The sequence below is a fragment of the Ranitomeya imitator genome, chromosome 5 (genome assembly GCF_032444005.1).
Source record: "Ranitomeya imitator isolate aRanImi1 chromosome 5, aRanImi1.pri, whole genome shotgun sequence".
Lineage (NCBI taxonomy): Eukaryota > Metazoa > Chordata > Amphibia > Anura > Dendrobatidae > Ranitomeya > Ranitomeya imitator.
The window spans coordinates 110,666,215-110,672,214 of NC_091286.1; positions in this window are offsets into that span (position 1 = coordinate 110,666,215).

Consider the following 6,000-nt stretch of genomic DNA (forward strand, 5'->3'; position numbering starts at 1 on the left):
GTCATGCATAAGGCCATATATAAATACTCATTCCTCCAGGTGTCCGTGATGGCGGCGCATGTATCCAGAAGTACGCACCGGGTGCTACATCACTTCCGACAGAGTGTACCAACGATGCGTGTCAGCCGGGTCCGTCGCCATGACGTTGCTGACACACACACGTCACCACCCAGCGCCATCAGAGATGTCCCAGATCGCAGTAATCCGCAGACATGCGCACACATGACTGGTAAAGAAATACCACATAGAAACCATGTTTTTAAAGCAAGACTTGCTATCTATCCGGAAAAAGAAACAAGCCATATAGTGTAACAGACCAGCAGAGATGCTTAACTCAGTGTGGACCTGTCAAACAACCCCCCCGACGCACGTTTCGCCCATCTTCAGGGAGCGTAATCATATTATTTTTGTTTCATATTAGTCTAGAGTGTTTTCCCTGTTACTATGATAGATCCAGATTAGGCTTCTTCGGTTCTCTTCTGGCTCTTATATGCTGGCTTTTCTCAAGTATTCAGTTTTTTTCTTTCTTAAAACCTGCTAAACGATTCCAGAGATTTGGACCTTTATATTTAATGCGCCCAGCATGCTAAGTGTTATGGTAATTAATAAGGGGGTGTTGGTTACAAGGTAATTATACAGAGCAGCCTTAAGACATGACCCATATTGATAGGACTAAATAAGAAACCCATATCGCTGGAAAATATGTCTCATTTTAAAAAAAAATGATGTTCAGGTAAGCAGCAGGAATATAATAAGAGCAAAAACTGGCCATTTTTGACTGGGTGACAGCCTGGTTACATAAATGGGCTAAGTCATGACATGCCGTACATGCACAGGTATATTTTGGTGCTACACACACTGACATGCATGTTTGTAAGAGGATGAGTATAAGATGTTTTCATTTTACGTGGGGGAATATTGTAATTGAGAAGGAGTTGTCCAAGTAATAAACAACTCCTTTAAGGACACCATGTGCCCTACATACCCTACACTAACATGGATATGTGAATCCAGTGTTAGGGCTCATCCAGATGTCCGTGAAGTTTGGTCCAAGATCGGACTGCAATGCGTGGGCTGGCTGCAGCACTTCTCACTGAAACTGTACGCCACACTGTTTCATTGCTTCTTTAGTTTGCTTTAGCAAGCCTTTCGATTCGCCTGTATCATGTGAGGCATTACAAGTTAATGACAAAGGTCCTTCAAAAATAGGCGTCTCCTGTCCTTCCTCCTTGCATGGAATTCTGGATGAGTTTCTGTATTAATGATTAATGAATTTAGGGCTGCTACATCAAGCATATTTGAAAAAAGTACTACAGGCCATCGTTTTGTTTGCCTCTTGCATGAATATTCTCCCACCATCTCATCCATTTTGTCTACACCTCCTTTTGTTTTATTGTAATGCAGGATGATTTCTGGTTTTAATTTTCTGTCATTGCTGTCAATACTGCAATTGTGATGCATGGCACTGAGTAAAATCACTGATTTCTCCTTCTTCGCTTTGTAAGATACCAAAGTGGCTTTGTTATTGAATCCAAAGACACTCTCATAAAGTGCTCGCTGACGACTGTGTTTCAGTGCTTCTGGAATTTCTCGTCGGTTTGGCTTGATAGTACCAACAAGTGTAATAGCTTTTTGAAGCAGAAAATTGCCAAGTTCAACATTGGTGAAATAATTGTCCATGGTAATGTTTCTACCAGAATTGAATATTGGAACAGCAAGAGTTTTGACAATTTCAGACCCCAGATCCTTCTGTACTGGTGCACCAACCTCTTTGCCACAGGAGATTGCGCCATTTATGCCATAATAATTTGCAGAATCATACATCCAGAAGATTTTGATTCCATATTTGGCTGGCTTGCTGGGCATGTATTGTATGAACTTGCAGCGTCCTCTGAACGGTACAAGTTGCTCATCTACTGTAACATTAGTACTAGGATTGTAAAGTTTGGTGCAATTTTTGATAAATATGTTCCAGATATAACTGATAGGGGCTAATTTGTCTGTTTCAAACCTCAATGCACGTGTTCGCTTATCATCCAATCGAATGTGTCTTCTAATCTTCTCATATCTGTCCACTGACATTGCCTTATAGTGTGGATCAGAAAGTGCGTCCAGAAATAATTCTCGTAATGGAACATCATACGATTTTTGACTCCCTGCCAGCAGTAAAAGTCCAATGTATGCATAAAGTTCCTCTTTTGAGATATTTTTCTTAGGACTTATTTTTTGCAGAAGCGATACGTCTTCCTTCTAGGTTTGAACATATTCACAATTAGCTCACAGTGGATACTCACTACACAGCTCATTACTGTGTTCAGAAGAACCTGAGATGATGTCATGGCCTTATCTCTCCCTCCAAAAATCACATGACATCCTCATATGGCATTATCCACACCCTGGCCCCTCCACCAGCATTACTGAGTACAAATAAAGTAACTTGAGGCACAAACACTACTGAGAACATGATAAAAAATACATGGGGGCCTAAAAGGCCCCCCAATCCGTACAGATGTGGTTTTCACCAAAAAAGCATTGTTACTCCGAAATGCCTATGAAACAAATTATATGAACAACTGGATATTACCAACAACGACATACTTGAGGATTACCTGGAGTTTCAAAATTCTAACTTAACCCCTTAGTGACAGAGCCAATTTGGTACTTAATGACCGGGCCAATTTTTGCAATTCTGACCACTGTCACTTTATGAGGTTATAACTCTGGAACGCTTCAACGGATCCCGCTGATTCTGAGATTGTTTTTTCGTGACATATTGTACTTCTTGTTAGTGGTAACATTTCTTCGATATTACTTGCGATTATTTATGAAAAAAACGGAAATATGGCGAAAATTTTTAAAATTTTGCAATTTTCAAACTTTGCATTTTTATGCCCTTAAATCAGAGAGATATGTCATAAAAAATAGTTAATAAATAACATTTCCCACATGTCTACTTTACATCAGCACAATTTTGGAAACAAAATTTTTTTTTTGTTAGGGAGTTATAAGGGTTAAAAGTTGACCAGCAATTTCTCATTTTTACAACACCATTTTTTTTTAGGGACCACATCACATTTGAAGTCATTTTGAGGGGTCTATATGATAGAAAATAATGAAGTGTGACACCATTCTAAAAACTACACCCCTCAAGGTTCTCAAAACCACATTCAAGAAGTTTATTAACCCTTTACGTGCTTCACAGGAACTGAAACAATGTGGAAGGAAAAAATGAACATTTAACTTTTTTTTGCAAACATCTTAATTCAGAACCATTTTTTTTATTTTCACAAGTGTAAAAACAGAAATGTAACCATAAATTTTGTTATGCAATTTCTCCTGAATACGCCAATACCCCATATGTGGGGGTAAACCACTGTTAGGGCGCACCGCAGAACTTAGAAGTGAAGGAGCGCCGTTTGACTTTTTCAATGCAGAACTGGCTGGAATTGAGATCGGACACCATGTCACATTTAGAGAGCCCCTGATGTACCTAAACAGTGGAAACTCCCCACAAGTGACACCATTTTGGAAACTAGACCCCTTAAGGAACTTATCTAGATGTGTGGTGAGCACTTTGAACCCCCAAGTGCTTCACAGAAGTTTATAACGTAGAGCCGTGAAAATAAAAAATCGCTTTTGTTTACACAAAAATGATCTTTTTGCCCACAAATTCTTATTTTCACAAGGGTAACAGGAGAAATTAGACCACAAAAGTTGTTGTGCAATTTCTCCTGAGTACGCTGATACCCAATATGTGGGGGTAAACAACTGTTAGGGCGCACCGCAGAGCTTGGAAGAGAAGGAGTGCCGTTTTACTTTTTCAATGTAGAATTGGCTGGAATTGAGATTGGACGCCATGTCGCGTTTGGAGAGCCCCTGATGTGCCTAAACAGTGGAAACCCCCCACAAGTGACACCATTTTGGAAACTAGACCCCTTAAGGAACTTATCTAGATGTGTGGCGAGCACTTTGAACCCCCATGTGCTTCACAGAAGTTTATAACGTAGAGCCGTGAAAAAAAAAATTGCATTTTTTCTACAAAAATGATCTTTTTGCCCACAAATTTTTATTTTCACAAGGGTAACAGGCGAAATTAGACCACAAAAGTTGTTGTGCAATTTCTCCTGAGTACGTCGATACCCAATATGTGGGGGTAAACTACTGTTTGGGCGCACCGCAGAGCTTGGAAGAGAAAGAGTGCCGTTTTACTTTTTCAATGTAGAATTGGCTGGAATTGAGATCGGACGCCATGTCGCGTTTGGAGAGCCCCTGACAGGGCTGCCACTAGAAATTTCGGGGCCCCATACTGGCAAAATTTTCGGGGCCCCCTTGAAACTCCGCCCAGGCTCCACCCCAGCCCCGGCTCCAGGCTCCACCCCACGATCTGTCCACAGTCCCACCACTCTCTCTTGGAAAATCTCCACTTCTCACCTATCACACATTAACAGTTCCCATCACCAGATCACACATATAGCCGGCAGCTTTTGTTTTGGCCAAAAGATTTTTTAAGCCGCCACCACAACAAGGTAGACACTTTTGGCCGGGCCCTACTCTACTGTAACCTACTAAATATTTGTTAAAATATGCAATACAATTTAGGTATATTTTTATTTATTTTTCAATTTTTAAAATGACCTATAATACTACATACAAGGAACAAATACCACAACACTATGACCAGATGACATATTACCACCACAGTGATCGAATAATATAAAATACAAGGAACAAATACCGCTACACCATTACCAGACCACATATTACCTCCACATCATGACCAGACCACATATTACCAACAATGACTGAATACTACAATACTGATCAGTAATACAAAAAAAAACCACAATACTATCACCATCAGTGCCATTATGCACAGGAGATCTGTAATTAGTAAGCAGTGTCTGTGTACAGGTAATACAGTGATCACTGGTGACATTACACACAGGAGCTCTGTATATAATGTATAGATAATACAGTGATCACTGGTGACATTGTACACAGGACCTCTGTATATAGTATACAGTGTATAGTGTAAGTGTATAGGTAACACTGACTCACCAGTGACGTCTCTAGGTGAAGTCCTTCATCTTTCATCCAGCACAGACCGCCATCACTTTATCCAGCCAGGACTCGTCTCTGCAGGAAATAAAACAGTTATCTCGAGTTCCGCTTGTAGAACACATTACTTAATTTTCCCAACTTCTACATTACACCACATGAAGAAGGCAACATAGTATCACTCTACACAGTAACAGGACCGCCCCCCCATTTACAACAGTATACTCAAAAAATAAAATAAATACATCACTGCAATAATAATATCCCTTAATTAGCCCCTATGGTAATATTCGCCATCCTGGCCACCGTGTGTCTCATTCCAGGCTCCAGCCATATGTTCTCCCATCCTGCCCTCATGAGTATCCATTCTACCCCATATGATCTCCCCATCCTGCCCCATCTGTCTCCATCGTATCCATCCTGCCCCATCTGTTTCCAATCCTGCACCATCTCTGTCCAGCACTCTGCCCCATCTCTGTCCAGCACTCTGCCCCATCTCTGTCCAGCACTCTGCCCCATCTCTGTCCAGCACTCTGCCCCATCTCTGTCCAGCACTCTGCCCCATCTCTGTCCAGCACTCTGCCCCATCTCTGTCCAGCACTCTGCCCAGCACTCTGCCCCATCTCTGTCCAGCACTCTGCCCCATCTCTGTCCAGCACTCTGCCCCATCTCTGTCCAGCACTCTGCCCAGCACTCTGCCCCATCTCTGTCCAGCACTCTGCCCCATCTCTGTCCAGCACTCTGCCCCATCTCTGTCCAGCACTCTGCCCCATCTCTGTCCAGCACTCTGCCCCATCTCTGTCCAGCACTCTGCCCCGTGTCCAGCTTTCTGCCCCCCATGTGTCCAGCTTTCTGCCCCCCATGTGTCCAGCTTTCTGCCCCCCCCCGTGTCCAGCTTTCTGCCCCGCCCCCCCTGTCCAGCTTTCTGCCCGCCCCCCCCCC